At 45.1% G+C, this 23,097-nt stretch overlaps 1 protein-coding gene across 2 annotated transcripts in view; it reads left to right on the top strand.

Annotated features, from left to right (window-relative positions):
- Window positions 1–23,097, top strand: part of CRHR2 (corticotropin releasing hormone receptor 2) — a 1,750,647-nt gene that overhangs the window by 1,635,399 nt on the left and 92,151 nt on the right. The gene's annotated exons all lie outside the window — the stretch shown is intronic.

Here is a 23,097-nt window from a genome sequence, read left to right as displayed (position 1 = left end):
TACTCATATCTGTCATCCGTAAAAAGGCAACATAAAACATTAGCATATTTATTTACTAGTAATCTAGCAAACAAAATGAAGATGGTCCATATGAAGGCTTTCATTTGAAAATGTGCTCACCTGATTTAAGTCAGGTTTTGCGCCTCTTTACTTTATAGAGCAACAAATTATGTATGCCAATGCACTTGTATGAATCACTTATGATGTAGAATATTGCAGCTTGTGAAGCCTATGTTTGGCACTTTGGATACTTTGAGGACCATATTCTTGGAACACTCCTGATATTCTAAGTGAATCTCTAAGAAATGATAAAGTGCTTTCAAATTTATGACAAATCCTCAGGATATGCTGTTCTGACTCAGAGTTATATGAATCACGTTTGCGAATATATATATGTGTATATATATATATATATATATATATATATATATATATATATATATATATATATATATATATATATATATATATTAAAATATATATATAGTATGATTAAAATAATTCTAGATTTTAAAGGATCATTGAAATATTCTAATATTTCTTCATCTAAAGCAGCAGGGGGGTACCATGGGGTTAGTCATTGCCTCACTTCAGTTCACCAGCATACTGTTGTAACAATACCATTTGTCCCATTTTACAAAGCTTGTGTGCAGCTACTTTCTGGTAGCTACACAATGACTACACTTTGCAAATGCATAATGTCATTGTTGAATTTTAATGTTAACGAACTTGTCATGATAAAAAAAATCAGTATGTTAGAGTTTTCACCATTTCCGGGAGTGCGTGGTGAAGAAAACCTAACTGAATTAAATACTGTTATACCAGAATAAACGAGAACCTCAGTAGCAGATTAGGAGATGCCATGAAAAACTAAGATCTGGTTGTATCAGTGTGAGAACTGTTACAAAGTATCCACTCAAAAAATTAACCCTTTCGATGCTCATGACGAGCTCAGCTCGTCATGAGGCACGGTTGAGCTGTGCTTATGACGAGCTGAGCTCGTCATAAAACAATAATAATCAAACAAGTTCATCACAGGAGGGGAAAAGTCACAGCAGCCAAGGTGTTAAGCAATTTGTAAGAAAATGGGGTTCGACCCATTTAGCCCCCTAGATGTTTTGCTTTTGGTCTACCCAGTTTTCAAACTTTTACTGTGAGCCAGTCTCACCAACTGAGTCTCCCTAACGTAAACTCTGTTAAAACGGCTTGCGACTGCTAGCCACCGTTGTCCATCTTTTTAAACATAGTCTGCGGATGCTCATTTTGGGTAAGAGGTTCTGGGGCGGCTGTATTTGAACATGTGTGCACAAGTGCGTGTGATAGGTCTGAGAAACATTTTAAGTATGCCTGCATATTTTGCATAATCTCAAGGATTCCAAATTTCGCTTGTTATGTAAAATTCCCAAACGTATGCCATTACACCCCATTGCATATTTACACGGGACTTTTAGTAAGCATTTACAAATAATATACACAGGAAAGCAGAATATCAATAGTTGTTGTTCGCTGTGCTCATGTTTTGTTCCACCTTGCGTTAAAAATTGACTTGATGATGGATTTTGTGCGAAAATATTGCATGAGATGATGGATTTGTATTTTGTGTAATTACATTAATTTGTTTGTAAGTTTGCCAGAATTTTGTGTAATTATGCAAAACTAAATTACACACATTTTGCACACTGAAAGTATGCACGTGTCCAGGCTGCGAGAGTGGGACTACGGTTCAGCCCGGTGCCTGCACACAGGTAGTAGTCTGTTTGCAGAAGGTACTCTTCAGGTATAGGTTGTGACCTGGTTTATAACATCCATTGCATGCTCAGTGTAGGAATCTAGTGCTTCACTGAAAGGGTGTTTGTACTTTATTTTATTATACATTTGGGTGAAATCTGTACCACAGTACAGTTTTACCTTAGTTTGGCCAGAAGACTCTCATGACACGCCGATCCTATGGTACATATGGATCCCGGGTGCAAAATCAATGTCACTTTTGTCAAACCTGTCGTCCTTCTGGCACATGATGATTTGTCGTTCTCTGACAACTCATAATTAGATTCCTGGCTTTTTCTCCCCTTGCAGGGCCTCATTAAGAACTCTACGGGCCAGCCAGAGGATCAAAGACCTCCTCACACAATAGGGCAATTTGCCAGTTATAGGGTCTGTTCCTGGGAAGTGACAGAGTTGGGACACAATGTCCATGAGCTAATCATTTTTTACACTTCACTGGGCCTGAAAATACGCATCCCAAGGAGACCAAAGGGAGTAAGCAAGGCATCTGAAGCCAATCACGAATGGGCTCCTTTTTGAGTTTTGCTGGGAAAGGACCATGAAGCTGAATTTGCTATGGGTGTGGTTTCAGGTTCTCAGAGTTATCTTTCAACAGACCGCTTCAAGTTGCCATCTCAAAATGTCACAGAATGCCATGCAGAAGAGTTGGGAAGAGGGGAAATGATGATGTTTCGTCCAGGGACTGGACAGAGGTTCTTACCTTCTGGAGCATTCCATCCCCACTATAAAATCCTGCAGAGGGGAGAGAGAGGGAAAGGATGAAGGAAAAAGGCCTTGTGGGGCTCAAACATTGTAGTGCCTTATAGATTCACCTCTACAGGGCCAGTGACACTAGTCCCCTTATACCCGTTGAGGACAGTAGAAGGAAAGACCTGCTGGGGTACCTGGAAAGGAAGAGTTCCCCTGGAACCTCTAAGAACTGACTCTCATCAGAGGATATTCCTCTGACTTTCTTCTAACACACATGCTTTTGAAGATGTCAAAGGAGGCCATGCAAAAAGAAGAGTTGAAGTAAGGAGGGTATTTTACCTTCAGGGTTAAAGCCTGCTGCTGGAGGTGACCCCTGTTTGAGGAGAACACCAGGTGCCTGAGATAGAGAATATGCAAAAAGAATAAACAATTTTAGAAGCCAACACATAGCAGTCCTGGTAGCTAGAGCATATCACCAGGAGCAAAATGAGATGAGATTCATTCAAAATGCTACTATGGGGCAAGAGCAAAAAAGCAGGAGAATACTGGTTCCCCAAGGAGACAGGCAGGGCAAGGCACATGCGGTGTCCCCTTCCTAGGCTCTCAAAACTCCTCAGAGTCTGGAGCCCTAAGGGAGTTCGGGCTAATACCACAGCGTCATCCGCGTATAGGAGAACAGGAATAGTCCTGTTTCCTATACGCGGAATGTCCAAACTTGCCTTATCTAGTGTTTTATCTAAGGCTTTAATATATAACGTAAAAAGTATAGGGGTCAGTATACAGCCTTGGCGGACCCCTCTACCAGACTTAAAGTGACGTGTGCATTTACCTTCCTGGGTGACCCGAACGGCAGCATAACGATCCTGGTGAAGGTCAGCCTAAAAATATATCAGGCGGGGATCGATCCCTATGTTGAGCAGAATGGACCATAACTTTGATCTATTCACTAGATTGAAAGCTGAAGATAAGTCCATAAAACCTAGATATATAGACCCCTTGGAGGTCTACAGTATATTTATTTATCAATAGGTACAGATTAAGAAACTGGTCCATAGTGCTTCTGCCTGGTCTAAAACTACATTGGAGGTTTGATAAAACCCCATTTTCATTTGCCCAATCTGTGATCTTGACCAGGATCACCTTGCCTAGGACCTTCACCGCCGAATCTAGCAATGAAATGGGCCTGTAGCACCTTGGGTCCCCTCTCTGCCCCTTTTTAAAAACTGGAATGATAATGGAATGGGACCATGAAGCAGGGAACCCCTGAACAACTGTTGAGTTAAAAACATTTGGTTAAAATTTTGGCCCAAAATTTCACGTTGCCCTTATAAAGATCGACGGGGACACCGTCTGGGCCAGGCGCCTAATTACTAGAAGAGTCCATAATTGTCCTCTCAACATCGTCTTCTTCGAAGACCAGCAAGGGCAACGCATTGTCAGTGTCTGGGGCAGAAAATGACTCATATATTTCATTGGTCCCATAGATACCCTCAAAGTGAAGTAACCACTGCTCATCTGTAATGTTGGTTTCTAGGATACCATTCTCCTGGCCAGAGAAAAAAGGGTTATTAACTATAGCCCAAAACTTTGAGCTGTCCTTTAATTTCAACTGACATTAACGAGTCCCAGGCCTCTGGCTTGATCTCATTTTTTGAATAAGGACTACTGATTTATAATCTTTTCTAAGTCTAGCTATCTGTTCCCTATCTCTAGGTTTAATTTTCAGTGCTTTAATTAGGTTTTGATGGGTCCTAGAGCAATTGGAATCAAAGCACCTTTCCCCTAAATTGGGTCTGTGCTTACTTATAGTGGTTAGATCTATTGCAACCTGGCCACAAATAGCTTCAAAAGCTGTGATAACTGCATCCCTCAGGGTAGAATAATCGACACACTTGGCGATGTCGTTTTTAACCTTCAAAGAACAACACAAAATGCCAGTACTGGACAACACTAAATAATTTTATAGTGACCTATAGGAATTAAACATAACGGTCCATTTTTTGATTTGCGTCACTAGTTTTATTCATTTATTTTTAGCACTAGTGGAACAAAGGGTTATTTTCATAAGCAAACACCACAATTTTTATGTGCATGTACAAATATACAATAAAACATTACAACTAGATCAAAATGTACAGAGAAATTTACAAAATGTACAACACATCCACACTTTCACTCTGGCCAAAACCTTTCATCCATCAACAATCATACCACAAAGCAGAAATACTTAGGGCCTAATGTCAAAAAATATAAATTCTATATACAGATATGCAGTTTCACATTCTAAGAATGATAATTAATGTGATGAGTACACTTTCAGGGGTATTAATCCTGTTTAATGAACACTATTTTTAGTATAATTCAAATTTGACAGAAGGACCCATAAACAGGTCGACGCGTTTCGAACTCCCAAATGCGGAGTTCTCCTCAGGACCAACAATCTACAAAAACACAAACAAATACTCATTAGGTTCAAAAACGAAGACTCTAGCTACCAGTAACACCTCCTGTAACTAGCCTCTAGCCATACCTTATTATTAGAAACACAGTAGTCCTCGAGCAGATGGTATTAAGACGATGGACAATTCTGAGTAGAGAGGACATGACATACATTTTAGATTTGACCACCCTCAGCCTTGTTTATCACATTTAGTCTCTATTATAAATACATGCCAAACACTACATACATGGGGACTTACCTATTTGAAGATTGATAGCAACTTATCTGGGAAAAAGAAAAAATGAGGTGTTGTAAACTTTCCTTAGACCCAACATGTTTCAAATGAAAACGACAAGGATGAGAAGCACCATAATTTGTAGCTTACCACGTGTTTAATACATTAATTTGGTGACATTGCTCGGCGCGTTTGCTTATCACTGGCGTCCTGGAAATAAGATTCAGTAGTTGCAAGTTAGATCAAGTGTCCCTCCAGGTTTAAGGATACATACATAGCGGCGTGGTTGCGTGAATCCCTTACCGTTGGCAATGTTTTTTTCTCCTTGAATGAGCGCAGTTTATCGCTGGCGTCCTGTAAGAAAATGAGGTGTCTGCGGGTTAGAAAACGGGGGTAGTCACCGGGTTTCGAGCGCATACATGGCGGAGTGCGTTATCCGCGGGTTAGTTCGATAATTAAAGGATACACACTGGATTTATAGCGCATAGATGCCGGAAAGATTTAGGTAGTCCCTTACCGTCGGTAGCGTATTTTGTCTTCCGTAAACAAAACGTCCGGGGACCTCGTTGGAACTGCAAAGTAAAACAAGCAATCTTATTGGGCACGCCGGGCGTCACATGATCTCCATCTCCGTGTTGCAGCCCGGACTTTAAAGCAGCAGTGTAACTATAAGCAGCATTTAGGAAAACTTTATTAACCAACTACCTCTATCTATCTAACAAGTCCAATTTTGGCGAAAGGCATAAGTCATGATGGGTGTCTTTTTTTTTTTAATTATGTTTTCAAGATTCATTAAACATTCATGTGATGTGTCTATTACTGGGGAACTCGAACTTGACTACGTTTGTAGTTAATGCTGGGCTCATCAAAACAATGTTCTAGGTTGTCGGACGTCTGTATAATATGGTTAGACAGTTGTCATAAAGGCAGGAAAAGTATAGTATGGTTACGAGGGGACTCGATCTCACTTGATGTCTAAAGTCAATATCGCCCCAGTTTTCACCATGCCTGCCCAGGCACTGAAAGGATATCCCCGAGCCACTATAATGTTAGGTCCGCATGACAAAATATAAGGCAAGTTGTCTCATATAGTTTCATATATTTGTCCTCATGATCTCTGAAATTTCATTGAGCCCTGTGGTCGCAGTGTTGAAATTCATTATTAATAGCGCCTCACGTTGGGTTAGTCTTCCTTCAACATCTCCTCCCCGGGGATCATTCTCAATTTTTGAAATGATAGTCCATCGTAGGTCATCTTCTTTATGTTGATGAGAAATCCAGTGGTGTACTAAAGGCGCGTTCGGTGTCTCTTTTCTGATTCTGGATTTATGTTGTGTGATCCGATGACGAATCTCCTGAGTGGTTTTGCCTATATACAATTTTGGGCATGGACATGTGATCCCATAGACTACATTTTTGGTCAAACAGTTGGTAAATACGTCGTGTTTCCAGTGTATTCCATTAAATGTAAATACTGATCCTTCATCTCTCTGAGAACAACAAGAACACGTTCCGCACTTATGATGACCTAGAATTGGAGGGAAGCCCAACATACCTCTGAGGGATGTTTTAGCAACTTGAGGCAATGACGCTCTGACGATATGTTGCGTAACACTTTTTTCTTTTTTAAATGCAAAGAGCGGAGGTTCTTTGAACTCACTGTTTAGGTCTTTGATCAAATGCCAATTTTAGGTCGCCATTTTCCATAATGAGTTGGCATGGGGACTAAATGTAGTGAACACATACAATCCTTTTTTGTTCAGGGTGTACTTTTTTTTCAAGCTACGTTTCACGTGGTATCCACCACACACACTTCAATGTATGCTTCAAGAGTTTTTTTTGGGTAACCTCGTGCTGTCAGCCTCAGGACTTGTTCATTGGCATGGAAGAAATATTCCTCCCTATTTGAACAATTTCTTCGAATCCGAAGAAACTGCCTAAAAGGGGGATTACCTTTTAGGCTTCTGGGGTGGTGGCTAGTGTAATGCAACGCCTTATTCCGATCCGTTGTTTTCCTAAACAGTGTAGTTCCCAACATACCCTCCGATCCATAAACTTTAACATCCAAAAATGTGATGGTTTTATTGGATGCACAATGGCTAAACTTGATGTCTTCCCTCCTATGGTTAATCCAAATCATAAATTCATCCAATTTCTCTTGTGTGCCGGTCCAGATCATGAACACATCATCAATGTACCGGAGGTACTGTGTGATGTATTCGGCATATGGATTATTGTTATAGATGAACTTATTTTCTTACAACCCCATGAACAACACTGCTAGTCCTGGAGCAAAGGGGCAGCCCATGGCCACCCCCTTGATCTGGAAATAGAAGTCATTGTCAAACATGAAGTAATTTTTTAGTAATGCAAATTTAGCTAGCTGTACAATGAATGATGTAGGGACTTGTGTTGGTTGTTCCATTTGATCCAAAAAATAAGAAAGAGTATCCAAAGCTTGTTCTTGAGGTATTTGAGTATATAAAGCGGTCACGTCCATGGTTACCAATAACTGCCTTGATTCATCAATAGGGACCGATATTATCTGGTTCAAAAAGTCAGTAGTGTCCTTTAGGTGTGCTGGAACACCCACAACGAGGGGTTTAAGGAATAAATCTATGTATTTCGAGACTGGCTCAATAAGCGAAGCCCACCCCGAAATTATCGGGTGGCCTGGAGGGTTGTTTTGGTCCTTATGTAGTTTAGGAAGGACATAGAACAACGGCCAGAGAAAAAAGGGCTATTAACTATAGCCCAAAACTTTGAGCTGTCCTTTAATTTCAACTGACATTAACGAGTCCCAGGCCTCTGACTTGATCTCATTTTTTGAATAAGGACTACTGATTTATAATCTTTTCTAAGTCTAGCTATCTGTTCCCTATCTCTAGGTTTAATTTTCAGTGCTTTAATTAGGTTTTGATGGGCCCTATAGCAATTAGAATCAAACCACCTTTCCCCTAAATTGGGTCTGTGCTTACTTATAGTGGCTAGATCTATTGCAACCTGGCCACAAATAGCTTCAAAAGCTGTGATAACTGCATCCCTCGGGGTAGAATAATCGACACACTTGGCGATGTCGTTTTTAACCTTCAGGCATATGTCAGTAAAGAATAGATCAGGGACTACCTTAGTCCGTTATAGCCTCCTCCCCTGATCTTTAGTTATCACAGGGTTAGGCCTCCCAACCTTATCTGGCACGGATAGGTCTAAACTTTTATCTAACACAAGAATGACAGGGTTATGGTCGCTAAAGGGGAAACATTTTGCATTATAAAAAAGTACATGCCCTAGCACAAAAGGAGATACAAATATTTAATCAATTATGGTCTCCCTATCCCCCGCTTTAAAAGTTGTTACCCTCTCACTCGGATGGTGGATGCCTGACTCATAAAGGTCAGCACCCAGGAGAAGATCCTCCAGGGCCTCCCCTTTAGGAGTATGTTCAAAATGAGGTGGCGACGAGTAGGAAGGACCATAGGACTCATTGATTTGACCATTAAAATCACACAAATTAATATTAAAATCACCCATGAATATAATATGGAAGAAAGTGGCTTGCTGTGATCTATAAGTGTCTAAGAAACATTTGAGATAAAAAAGGTGCTCGTTATTACGTTCACATTCCCCTGAATAATAAAAGGTAATTAACAATATTTTAGGATGGTTAGGGGTAGTGAGTTCGGCTATCATACAATTATGAGAGGTTAACTCCAGCAATTTTACTAAACCTTTCAACTTTTATGAAAATAGGTACATCAGACCACCCTTGGCTCTACCTGCCGGTGTTGGGCGAGCTGGTAAAAAAAATAGGATTTAAATCCATCTAGGCAAAAATTATTCTCCTTGTGCCAAGTCTCCTGCAATGCTATAATGTGGTGATTCTTGATGAAATTTAGCCAATTCGAGTCCTTTCTTTTTGATCTATGCCCTGCAATGTTCCAGCTAATTATACTACAGTTGCCACCAGCGTCAACATCAATATTGTGTACATTAAGACTAGATGGCCGAGGGCTAATATGTGGGAGCTCTAGTCAGTCATTTTCATCTAACTGGGCCAACGGAGAAAATCTATTAGATAGGGCTAAGGTCTCTTCTCGAGGGTTTGTAAGCATACGAGAGGCTTGGCTAGGTGATGTATCTCTAGGGTTAGCCCAATTAGGTGGAGTTACTATTTCATTATATATAGCAGCACTTCGGGAAGACTGAGATGGTCTCCTCCATGGCAAGTCTAGATGGATCTTAGGGACTAAGTTTGAACGGTGATGAGGGGGGTAAAAGAATCCCAGTGGCAAGGCCCTGATGCCACACTCCCCCTCTCTAGTTCTGAGGCAGCCCATAGTAATCTGTCAGCAACACCTCGCTCATTAAAGTTAACTATGACACAGTCCCCCACTACTTGCTTTGGGGAATTCCCTAACCACCCTACTCGCCTGGCCATTCTAATGGTAGGGGAAATTTCTTTGTTACGCAGGGTCAGGTATAATAGGCCCATCAACTGGATCTTCACTTGTGCCTAGCCCCAGTTCTCTTTCTGCATTAGCAATTTTTGTTTGTTTAAAACCCTCACAGCCGAAGGTAAATAAGAGATGATATTAGCAGATTTCCTGGGTACTTTCGCCTTGGCCCCCCCTGTTCTTGAGAGCAAACAAGTTTCCGCTTACCCATGGTGGGGATCAGATGAAAGGGGGGTGGCCCAGCCCGGCCTCTATCGGACGCTGATTGGCGCGGACGGGCACGCCCGCGCGCCTTCCGCGCTGCGGGAGGCGCTGAGATGATTTAAGCACATCCGGGCGCTTGAAGATGACGTCGGTGGTGCGTGCCGCGTCTGGGGAGCCTGGGCGACGTAGTTCTCCGAGCCCAGGGCAACCCCGCGAGCAACCGGCACAGACAGTGAAGGTCGCGGGTGCAGAGCCCCCTCCGCACTCCAGGGACATAATGTCCAGCCCCCAGCAGTAATCCTCAGGTAAGGTGAGGCAAATGAGGTCACCAGCAGGGGACACATCTCAGGGGCGACGCTGTGAGAACCACACTCTGCCCCACACTTTGTAAGTCAGTCACCCACGGCACCTCGGGGTCGAAATCTATCACGCCGAACTTTGCCTCTTATCAAAGGCTGCTCCAGGGAAGGGTTAAGTGGGCCGCCGCCATGCTGTTTGGGCTCATCATAGACATATTTAATTGAATTAAGCTTGTCAGCACTATTGATTTTGGCAGTTTCAATTACTGCGCGGTTATGGCTTCTGCATCTAGTGTGGTAACAATTACTTAATAATCAGGATATTAAACATCTCTCCTGCTCATTGCCTCATACTTTGTTATAAATGACAGCATTACATCAGGAGTGAACCCACCTGGAGAGGCAGATGGACTGCTGTATTGTGTTTGTGTTTAAACAAAACCTTCTGTGATTTGCTCTGCTTTATTTAATCCTATTGGTGCTACTGGCGGTGGGCACTTTAAAAAGATAAATAGTTAAGCAAAGCACATGGTTGGAAGTCATGAAGCGCTGCAGCTGACTGCTGCCTTATAGCTTTGAACCAAGCAGGATATCTCTACTCGCCTTTGATGTTGCACATGTAAATACATTTTTGTCTGTTTCCTGTTTCACATAAGTTTATTTTTTTTAATAATTATTTTCCATAAAGCAAACATTGGAATGACCGAATTTTTGCAGGACCGACTCAGAATGCTATACGGGTGTTATCATTTCCACTGTTGTTTAATGCTTTGCTATATGGTACATTATGGTCACCATGAACAATGTAATTGATGGAATTCTCTGTATATTATTGTTAAAATGGATTATTTACATTTTTTAAAATAGTATCACAAATACCTAGACAGGCTGTAATAAATTAAACCTATTAAGTGCAGTGCAGCAAAGGGTGAGTGATGTCTGTGTGAGTGCACGTTGAGCAGTGTGCCTGTGTGAGTCCAGGGTGAGTGATGTGCCTGTGTGAGTCCAGGGTGAGCGATGTGCCTGTGTGAGTCCAGGGTGAGTGATGTCTGTGTGACTGCAGGCTGAGCAGTGTGCCTGTGTGAGTCCAGGATGAGTGATGTGGATGGGTGAATGCTGGCTTAGTGATCTGTCAGAGAAGGGTGAGTAATGGGTCTATGAGTGCAGGGTGACTGTGCCTATGGCAATGCATGGAGAGTGATGTATCTGTGCAAATGCAAAGAGACTTGTCTGGCTACTCCCCGAGATGTGTTCGCCAAGCCATCTATTTTCTTTCTCAAATTTGCTTGAGAATGCAACATTTGGCCACTCTTTTTTTCGAAATGTTCTCATGGGAGACCCCTGGAACCCCCCATAAGTGGTTCGGGCTCGTTCTCTCGCCACAGTGCAGTATTTAAGCCCCACCACCACTTTCAAATGTCACCAGCCGCCCCTGGATCACTGCATTGCAGTTTCTCATCACGAAGATCCTGCCACGAGTGCTGCGATACCACAGCAACTATAGAGTCTCCGCCATGAGTGTGGAGGCTCTTTGTGAATCAGGCCTTTAGTATATTGTTGGGTCAATAAGTCACAAGAAAAGAAATCCTCTCCCACAGTTCGTCTTTTCCTACATTTTCTATTATTATAGACGTTTTTCCATTGTGTTACCCCGAAACCATTCCCAGGTTGCTTGTTTGCGGTCCAGGGAAGACATGGCTTCCCGGTTTGGGCTGGACTGTTCCCATGAGGCGCAGGGTCAAAACTGATTTGGATATAGCTGTGTCTGAACTGGGATGGTGAAGTGAGCTAAAGAACGATGATGTATTCAACCCAGATTTGTGACTGGGGGTGAGTGTCTGAAAAGTTTCAGTGCTCAATCCATCATCTCCTTGTGTTTGCTTTGTTTGCGCTAAGTTGGCAGGATATGCCCAGACGTGGGTCCCTTGCTCACTTTGCCAGTTGAGCTAGCCTGGCTGATGAGGAGTGTTACCCCGAAACTGGTCCCAGGATGCTTGTTTCCGGTCCAGGGAAAACATGAATTGGCAGTTCCGGCTGGACTGTTCCCATGAGGCACAGGGTCAAGACTTATTTGCATATAGCTGTATCTGAACTGGAGTCGCGAAGTGAGATAAAGAACGATGATGGATTCAACCCAGATCTGTGACTGGGGGTGAGTGTCTGAAAAGTTTCAGTGCTCTGTCCATCATCTCCTTGTGTTTGCTTTGTTCGCCGTAAGTTGTCAGAGTATGCCCAGACATGGGTCCCTTGCTCACTTTGCCACTGGATTCAAGCTAGCCTGGCTGATGAGGGGTGTTATCTTGAAACCGGTCTCAGGATGCTTGTTTCCAGTCCAGGGAAGACATGGCTTGACAGTTCGGGTTGGACTGATCCCATGAAGCACAGGGTCAAGACTGATTTGCATATAGCTGTGTCCGAACAGGGGTGGTGAAGTGAGCTAAAGATCTATGATGGCTTCAACCCAGATCTGTGGGTGGGGGTGAGTGTCAGAAACATTTCAGTGCTCCGTCCATCATCTCCTTGTGTTTGCTTTGTTTTTCTTTATTAACATGAAAATACCTCACACAGATTGGACAAATGCTGATATGCTGTGTATGATGGCAAGTTGTTGGGTTGAGTCGCTGGATGCTTTTTCTGTTATGGGTGAAACAGAGGTACAATATGATTTGTCATTTTCATTATCCAACATAGGTGTTTTTTGTTTGTACTTGATGAAATGCAAATAAAGAACTATTTTTAAAATAATGACTGAACCAGCTCAAGAGACAATATAAAAATCTATTTACTATAATTACGACCTTCTGACTACAAATGTACTGCTCCTATCCTTTAGGGTTCTAGCTTTTAATGGTAACTCACTGCATAAATGCTAGCATCTATTTATCAAAACAGTTAACCAAATTTATGTCAATCAACGATCTAGTTTTTGAATTTATGAATTTGCATGCTTATTGAACCTATCGGCAGTATACATAAACACAAAAACATTTGCAGTCTGTAGCTTACGGTATGGGCTACAGAAAAAACAACATTAATAAGAAATACTTGTTAATTAGATCAAAATGTTGATGCTTACAAAGTATTCAATGGTTACTTAGAATGAGTGAAAGGACATAGTATGCAGTTGTTCCAAGATTTAGAATAGTATCCTCTTTCAATAAATGAGGCCTCTTTTCATCACAGAATGCAACCAATATTGCACGGTGTGGCTGCAGAACAGGTTTCAGAGAGAGGAATCCTATTGTGAGGTGAATATCCAGGTTTTGATCACATTACATTTTGCAGCAGCTCAGTGTAAAAGCAGAAATTATTTATTAATGCCTCTGAATTTTCCACAGGGTTGGCTTTTGCTTCTTCTAATGTCTGTGCCTTTCCTGACAGTGTCAGGCGATATTCTGGTTCCAAACTACAAATCGTTTTCCTACCTTTCGTTAGAGATTGATTCCTCAGCTGTCCTTGCAAGAAATAACTGTGTGATCAAATATTTCTATTACCTCACAGCACAACAGACATCCCCACCACCCTAATATTCATCATGCAGAACGTACATACATCATCAGACAAGCAGTAGGCATGTAGCCTCATTTTGAATTATTTGCCCTAGCAGTGTAGGTATCTTGTTGAACATTAATGCGAATCAGTAACAGAATCAGGCGTGAAACCATAGTGCCATAACCCTCACTGCCAGGTGTGCTAAAAATATTGACCTATCTCCACAGTAAATATCCAGGAACACATAGTTTTTCCTAAGCTGTAGCTTTACAAATGTATTAGTTACATTTTTTTTATGTTCCAGACAAAACAATGTTCCAGTTAAAGCATTTGTATATAATATGGTTGGTTTGCCATATAGTATGACTAGGGTGAAGTGAACTCCTACACCAGCAATGCAATGACATAGTTGGCATGCTGTATCTAGAATTTCCTTCCTTCATGGCAGACTACGTCACAAACCATGTTGGTTAATAAAAACAGTGATGGCAGATCTGCCATGCTGGTCCATTGGCTGACAAGACAGACAGGAAAAATAGAGGAGTAATATATTTGCACTTGTCCTGTTTAAGACTATCATGGTTCACATGACAGACTCAGACAGGGAAAGAGTCAACAGGTATGGTGTTGAAGACCCACCTTCCCAACACCATTTTCTCCAGATCATTCAGAGAAGGTGTTGGGCCTGGCCCTTTCTGCAGGGTCATCACCAACCCCCTTTTTTGCCTTCCGTCTTCTACTTTTTTGCTGAATTTGTTTTTGTTGGCCTTAAGATTCTCTGCATTTTACCACTGCTAACCAGTGCTAAAGTGCTTATGCTCGCTCCTTAACACCTTGGCTGCTAGAGGTTTTCCCCCCTGGTGCTGGATTCCCAGATTTACCATTGTTAATGACAAGCTCAGCTAGTCATCAGCACAGCTCAACCGTGCCTCATGATAAGCTGAGCTCATCCTGAGCATGGAAGGGGTTAAAACATGATAGAATTGGCTTATACCCAATAGGTATATTTAATTTACTTATAAGTCCCTAGTAAAGTGCACTACATGTGTCCAGGGCATGCTAATCAGATGCAACCAGTGGACCTGCAGCACAGATTGTGTCACCCACTTAAGTAGCCCTTTAAATATGTAAAGTGAAAAATAAAGTTCTTGAAAAAGGTCGCTCTTTAAACATGTCTCAGGCCTGCAAATCCAGCACCTGTGTGTGCAGTTTTAACCTGCCATATCAACCTGGCAAAATAATTCTTTTACAAAGGCCAAACCTCCCTCCTTTATACATATAAGCTACCTGGGAGGCCATGGACAGCCCCAAGTGCAGTTGCACTATATTTAAAAAGTTCGACATGTACTTTTAACTTTAACATATCCTGGTAGTGAAAACCTCTTAAAATCATTTTTCACTACTGCAAGGCCTGTCTCTCCCATAGGATAACATTGGAGTTGCCATTTTATAAGTGTAATTTCCAAATGAGAGGAGATAACTGATTCATGTTTGGTGTCTCTAGAATCCTAATTTAAAATCCTATCCAATGATGAAATCTGGTGTTGAATTACAATTCTGAAAATGCCACCTTTAGTAAGGTGGCATTTTCTTGCATTAGCCATTTGGTGCCTGCAGCCTGCTCTGGCTACATTACTGGGTGTAGTTGGCAGATGGGCTTTGTGTATTCTTCCTAGACATTTACCCACAATAGGAGCTTAGGTGTGATTGGATGGTCATCACCGGCAGGATGGGAGGTAGGAGCTGGGCAGAGGCCCATTTACATTTGAATAGAATGTGTCCTGTCTTCACACATCGGGCCTAACAACCCTGTACTGTCACTTTAACCAGCTGGGAGCCAGAGCAGGGAAGGTAGGAAATTCCATGCACTTCAACAACACTATATAGAAACCTCTCCCACCTTCCATAATCAGGGCGTCAGGGTATAAAAGAAGGAGTTCAGACACCAACATTTCAATACACTTCTGGAGCTGTGGAAACCAGCCAGGAAGTAGACCTACTGTGCTGCTGAAAGACTGCCACTCTGCAGTACTTCTGCTTTAGTGTGCTCACCTGCTGCCTGCTGCCCTCTTGCCTGTGGATGAAGAATTGAACCTGCAACCTCCATCTTGCACCTAGGACCCCAGAGTGGCTCAAACGGCTATTCTGCTGGCCTCCTTATGTACGCCTCGGGGCATAACAGGCACTGCACAGCTCCTGGACGCGTCTTCAGCGAGTACCTGACCCCCAAGAGGAGCCTTCAAGTCCTGGACCCTTGGTATGGCTCTCAAGCTCTTGAATTCAAGCTTTTGGGATCTTCTCGAGCGTGAATGGGCCCATTAGCACTGGACCCACGCCACTCACAGGGAAAATCAGTGTGAGCCCCCACAAGACCGTCTCTTCCAACAAAAAGCATCCATCGCCCACATTGATCACCAATGCAAGGCTCCAGTCTCCCCTTCCAGGATGCTTGACCTGCTTGTCATGCCACGCCACTCTCCTTGAACCCAGGGACCTTCTTTAACACGAACAGGACTCTACGCACAAAACTTGGAAGGTACACCTTTAGCTGGACTAATCTGGGAGTGTAACTGACATGTGCTCTATCTCGGTTGGCCTGAACTTTTGACTTTGACCCGGTCTAGCGATACCAAATAACCGTGGTTGGCGCTTTCTATTTCTAGGTGCTATTTTATAGTTTCTTCTTTAAAAAGTCATAACTCCGATTCTACTGATTGGATGTTTGTTATCTTCATCTTGTTTTATTTATTAAAATAAGCTCTATTTGTCTAACCTGGTGTGGGATGTTTTGAGTGGAATTTACACTGTTTTACTGTTTGAAGTGTTGCACAAATGCTTTACACATTACCGCTAGATTAAGCTGACTGCTCTGTGTCAAGCTACTAGGGGTTTGAGCACAGGTAAATTTGGGTTTTGCCTGTGACTTACCCTGACTAGGATAATGGTTGTTGCTTGACCAGGGCTCCCACCCAGTCAGCCAACAATTTCAAACAAAAGGTATTTCGGTTTTCAGAACCAGTGTTAAGAAAACCAACATCCCTGGTGGGTGGGATGTCTGACACTTTGAGGGGCATATGTACATGCCCCTATTGCCACAGAAATGTCACTTTAAGTGATGCTTTGTTGCAATAGTGACTTTACCTCATTTACAAGGCAGCGTTAGGCCACTTAACGTGACCTAATGCTGCCTTGTAAGTAAGGTCCCCTTTCACGCTATACTTAGCTTAAAAGTGGCGGGCAATGCGTGTTACAGGGTGCATTCCACCACAACACCAATTGATTTTGATGCTGCCCTCTATTTTCAAGGGCAGCGTAAATAGGAGGCAGCACCAAAATTAAGACCAGGAAAAACCTGGTCTTAACTCGAAATGAGGAGAAATGCTTTATTTCTTCTGGTTTTTGCTCTTTCCATATATGCTGTCTTATGCAGCACACATGGGAAAAGCAAAACGCCTTGGCTTGTTTATGTTCAGGAAGGTGACCCTTCCTGCACATAAACAACCTTTTTTTTTAAATTGACATTTTGTAACTTCCATGTGTACTGCATTAAGCAGCACACATAGAAGTGACAAAATGGCATTTCAAGATTGTTTATGTGCAGGAAGAGGGACCTTCTTGAACATAAACAATCTTCCCCTGCATGCAGACACCCTTGCACTGCGTAAGTGTAGCGCCAGCGCAGCAGGAGATGCAAGGCTGCATCATATTCTTGTAAATATGGTGCAGCCTTGCGTTTCTGACGCGGCGGAGTGAGGCGTTAAGCCATGACCGCTAACGACTCACTCTGCCACTTCTTTGTAAATATCCCCCTGAATGTCTTGTTACTTTCCATCTCTGAACGAAGCCCATAGTGTCATCTCTTATGTATTACTAACAGTTTCGAGATGTGCAGATTCTTTCACTTGTCACATTCTGTCACTACCAGGAGGGGTGAGGTTACCACAGCAATTGGATTAGTCTGAAATATGTTTTTTATTCTGTTCGGCTGTAATGGAAGCTGCAGTGATCAACGTCCTCCCAGGAGAGACGAGCAGACTGCCTTTGGAAAGCTGTAGATATATTGGACTTGACACATAACGGAAACAGATGTCTTTACTTAGTCACATCTCGGTTATTTAATAAGAACAATGTTTGCAGCAAGAGAGATACGAGGCACTTGTTACGTGCCTGAGACAACATGCATTACCTTCAAGAAAAATCATGCATTACACAAACCCATTACCATTGCTTATATCTTGACTAAGAGAACTTTGATATAATTGTTCGAATATTTCAGCAACCCGCGTAGGATAATATATACACGACTTCGTAGATGAATATGACATTTTGAGGAACATTTCTTCTGCCGTACATTTCTGTGCACATTCAATTTTGGTGGTGTGCAACTATATGGTAGCTATCTCACTCCTCAAAAGCAAATGAAAAGGGCGGGGTTTGGTTTACCTCTTTTACGAGCAAATTGTAATGTTTGAAGACCGCATACGTGCGGTCTAGTTGTTGCGCACGTAGCAGTGCGCTAGCGCGACCGTGATACGTCACGGCCGCGCAAGGTATAAATAAAAGAAGGCGTGGTCACGGAGCTAGTCCGGACCACGCGGAGAGCAAGAGCGTGTCCTGGGTCCGTAATTTATGCGCAGCGACCGTGGCGCTGCGCAATGCACAGTGGGACCCGACAATGGCGATGAGGGCCTAAAGAGCCCGCGACGTGCCCCGAAGCACTCCATGCCCCGCCCCACAGCTGATCATCGGCAATCCTAGCCCGGACGGGCCCCCGCTGGCAGGACCACGTGGTGTGTGGTGCCCCATATCGCGTAGATGGCGGTGCGCGCCTGAGAGCCCAGCAGCCAGACATTCAGAGGTGAGCTCTGCCCTCTCTACAGCCCCGAGGTGCCCGAGCCCAAGAAGAGGATCCCGGCGCTGCCCCTCGGGTGGCAGACCTGCGTGCTCCCCGCGCACCCAGTGGTGCAGGGTGACAAGAGAAAGTGCACTCCCGTGTCTTGACATGAAGAGGCCCTGCTGGCAACGGCCCACTACGGCGCACCCCGCAGGAGTGTCCCGGCAGCCCAGACGGTGAAGAGCATCGGCCCTGCTGCCAATCGCCCTGTGTGCCCGAGTCAGTAAGGGGCAGCACCTCCTTCCGCCATGGCGTCCATTCTGCCCATAGAACCTTTCTCCGTCGACGGCGCACCGGCGGCCCTGGCCCCAAGATGGAAGGACTGGGTTGAAAGGTTACACTTCTACTTCGAAGGTGCGGGTACGGCGAGACAAAGACGCAGGGCGCTTCTCCTACATCTTGGTGGGAAGGACATTTATCGGATCTACAAGACCATGACGGAAGCTACCCCTCACACATATGTCTCGCTCCTCAACGCGCTCAATGCCCATTTTGAGCCAATGCAAAGTAAGGACTACGAGCGGTTCATTTTCCGGCAAGCGCGACAGGAAGCAGAAGAATCCCTCGACGCTTTCCATGGCTGCCTGAATGAGCTAGCGAGCACGTGCGGATTCCGCGACGAGCAAGAAGAAATTCGCGGACAGATTATTCAAGGCTGCTACTCCTCCGACCTGAGGGTGAAAATTCTCCAAGAGGATGGCAAACCATTAGTGGAAATCCTAAAGCTGGGCCGCTCAAAAGAGTTATCCCAGGCGAGGGCGTCTCATATGGAAGCAGCACTCCACAGACCGATCAAAACGGAGCAGGTGCACGTAGCGGAACACGTCAATGTGGTGCGGCCTAAACAACGCCCGGCAGGGAGAGGGAGGCCGCCAGAACGCTGAAAAGAATGTGGATACTGCGGAGGCGCGCCGCACAGAGCGCAAGACTGCCCAGCATGCGGAAGAAAGTGTGGGTCATGCGGGCGCATGAATCACTTCGCATCTGTATGCAGGTTGTCCAGGCCCAAACCCGAAGCCGCTCACGCCATACGGGAGGAGCCGGAGAGCGAGGACATGGACGACGACGCACACAGCTATCCTGTACACTACGTGTTTGCCATAGACCAGCCGCTGAGGAAAAAACGGCGACTCCGGAAGTGCAGGATAATGATACAGAACCAAGAGGTGAGAGCAACCATCGGCACAGGTGCATCCATCGAACTTATGGCGGCAAATGTCTACGCTCAACTGAGAGACAAGCCGAGTCTGAAACCAGCCAAGATCAGAGTTTTGCCTATGGACGAAAAACACCCATACCGCTAATTGGATGCTTCCAAACGGAAGTACAGCACCAGGACAAGAGAGCACCATCTACCATCTACGTCACCAAAGAAGGCAGTGGAATGCTACTCAGCGGCCAAACAGCTGAAGAACTTCATCTGATATCCTTCGCAATGGCTGTGCTGGAGGAAGAATTCGAAACGATCATTGAGGAATTCGAAGACGTTTTCAAAGGCATCGGATGTCTCCGTGGAAAGGAAGTATCCTTACACATCGACCGGTCCATTCAGCCTGTGGCCCTGCGTCATCGACGAATAGCATTTCACCTGAGAAAGAAAGTGGAACAAGAGCTGGAGACTCTCGAAAACCAGGGAATAATTGAGGTCGTCAGTGGCCCACCCCCTGGGTATCGCCAATTGTGGTGGGGCAAAAACCCAAGCAGCCAGGACAAGTACGCATCTGCGTCAACATGCGCCTGCCCAATGCCGCGGTAAAAAGAGAAAGACATCTGACGCCCACAATAGACGACATCCTGGGAGAGTTAAATGGAGCGAAATGGTTTTCAAAAATGGACCTGAGGTCAGGATATCACCAACTGCCCCTGCACCCGGACTCCAGATATATCACCACTTTCTCCACTCATGTAGTACTCCGGCGCTATCGGAGGCTCAACTTTGGGATATCAAGTGCAGCGGAAGTCTTCCAAAATACAATTCGAGAGGTACTGAGCGGAATAACAGGAGTCCTCAATGTCAGCGACGACCTGCTGATATACGCCGACACCGTGGAAGAACACCACCGGAGGCTCAGGAGCGTGTTACAAAGGATCAAAGACTCAGGCCTTACGCTGCATAGAGAAAAGTGTCAATTCCTACAGAACACAATCAGCTTCTTTGGATACACTTTCTCCGACAAGGGAGTAGCGCCAGACCCTGAAAAAGTGAGGGACGTGCAAGCAGCCCCAGCCCCGACCAACACGTCGTGCGGAGCTTCCTCGGAATGGTGAATTTCTGCGGGCGGTTCATCCCAGACCTCTCCAATCTCATGAGACCACTAAGGGAGCTTACGAAATTTACCACCCCGTGGCACTGGGGAAAAGAGCAAGAGCTAGCATTTCAGAACACCAAAAATCGCCCTGTCTGCCAACACAGCTCTGTCGTACTTCGACCCCACCAAATCAACCAATATTACTGTAGACGCCAGCCCGTACGGACTAGGGGCGGTACTGACACAGAGCCAAAATGGCGAAGACTGGGTGCCAATAGCCTATGCTAGCCGGTCCCTAATGGAAACCGAACAGCGCTACTCTCAAATTGAAAGGGAGGCCATCGCAATCCACTGGGCCTGCAGGCACTTCCATGTGTATGTCTATGGACATCCCTTCACTGTATCCACCGATCATAAGCCTCTACTTCCTCTATTCCGAGGATCAGTCTCCAAACCCCCCCCAGAATCGAAAAGTGGATCTTACAGCTCCAAGAGTATGACTACAAACTGGAGTTCAAGCCCGGTGCAAGTAACCCGGCCGACTACCTCTCCCGACATCCCCGAGCGGCAACCACGCAGGAACAGGAAGATGCGGAAGAGACGGAGGGGTATGTAAAGATCATCTTGGAGCTCTCACGACCTCTACCTATGGGCATCGACCTGATCGTGGAAGCGACCCGCGGTGACGAAGTCCTCCAGCTTGCAATAGACGCGTTGCGACAAAGCGACTGGAAGTCACTCCAGAATTCCCTGAGCCAGAGAACTCCTGAGGCAAAGAGTGCCCTGGAAGCGATCCTCAGAGTGAAAGATGAACTATCTGTGGACACTCAAGGATGCCTTCTCAGAGGACCCCGAATTGTAATGCCTGCTAGTCTAACCCAACAGGCGGTCGAGCTGGCTCATCGCGACCAACAAGGGATCGTGAAAACAAAAAGCAGGCTCAGAGCAAAAGTATGGTTCCCGGAGATGGACACCAAGGTCGAACAGCTGGTTAGAGGATGCCGCTGGTGCCAAGCGGCAGGTCCACCCGAGTCTCCGGCCCCGGTAATCACTGAGGATGACCCGGCGAAGCCCTGGGAAAGAGTAAGTGCCGACTTCGGACTCCTTCCGGACGGCCGCTACATGCTCGTTGTCATCGACGATTTGACGAAATATCCCGAAGTGGAAATAGTAACATCTTTGACCGCCAAGGAAGTGACTGCCAAATTAGAAAAGATAATCGCCACCCATGACATTTTTGAACAGATGAAGACGGACAACGGGCCACCGTTTCAAAGCCAAGAGTTTGCCGACTACCTCCAAGAATGGGGGATTCAGCACAGTAAGATCACCCCCAGATGGCCTCAAGCCAACTGTGAGGTCGAGCGGTTCATGAGCACCCTCAACAAAATCATCAGGATCGCTCAGGCGGAAGGGACACCAGTCGAGAGGGCCCTATACACATTCCTGAGGGAATACAGGCTAACGCCCCATCGCACAACTACAGCCACCCCGGGACCATCCGCAATGGGCAGTATTGTCCGAGACAACATTCCACATCATCGCACCTGGACTCCAAAGGAGGCAAATCCTCAGCAAACCCTGCGCAACAGAAGACGCTCGAATGATTATGCCAGTTTCAGACACCGGGCCAAAGAATCACCCATAGGGGAAAGAGACCGGGTCTATGTGAGAGACCGATACCCCGGGAGCAAGTTCAGGCTCCCGTTTGAGCCCCGTCCGTGGACAGTCACTCGCCGGTCGGGCACGATGGTAACTGCCCAGCGCGACGGCGAGAGCGTCACGCGCAATATATCATTCTTCAAGCGAGCGTTCGCCCCATCTGGAGAACAACATGATCACGACCAGGACAGAGCCACCTCAAGCCGCACGACGTCCAGCACCAATTCCCCGGCGAGTGTGCTAGGGAGCCCCGAGGAAAGAGCGGCGGCGAACACTCCGGATTCCGGGAGGCCAGATGCAGATAGCCTCCACTCCTCCGGTGACGGGCTGTCACCACTCCCAGCCCGACAAGACACTCCTCGAAGGGTCCTGTTCCGAGGGGAAGCCGCAGGCTCTGGGTTTAGAAGAAACCCAGCGCCCTCTTCGCAGGTGGCGGACTTTGCTGTGGGCTGAGACTGTGGGACCTGCTCGTCAGACTGGTAACAGGCCTGCCGGCCATTTTGATTTCTCACATGTCCAGGCGAACCAAGTGACTTGGTGACAGACTACTCTGTTGTGGTTTCATTTTTCTTTTGATTTAATAAAGTTTGAAAGGAGTGTAATGTTTGAAGACCGCATACGTGCGGTCTAGTTGTTGCGCACGTAGCAGTGCACTAGCGCGACCGTGATACGTCACGGCCACGCAAGGTATAA

This window comes from Lissotriton vulgaris, chromosome 10 (genome assembly GCF_964263255.1).
Source record: "Lissotriton vulgaris chromosome 10, aLisVul1.2, whole genome shotgun sequence".
Classification (NCBI taxonomy): Eukaryota; Metazoa; Chordata; class Amphibia; order Caudata; family Salamandridae; genus Lissotriton; species Lissotriton vulgaris.
This window is presented reverse-complemented; position numbering and strand designations above follow the sequence as displayed.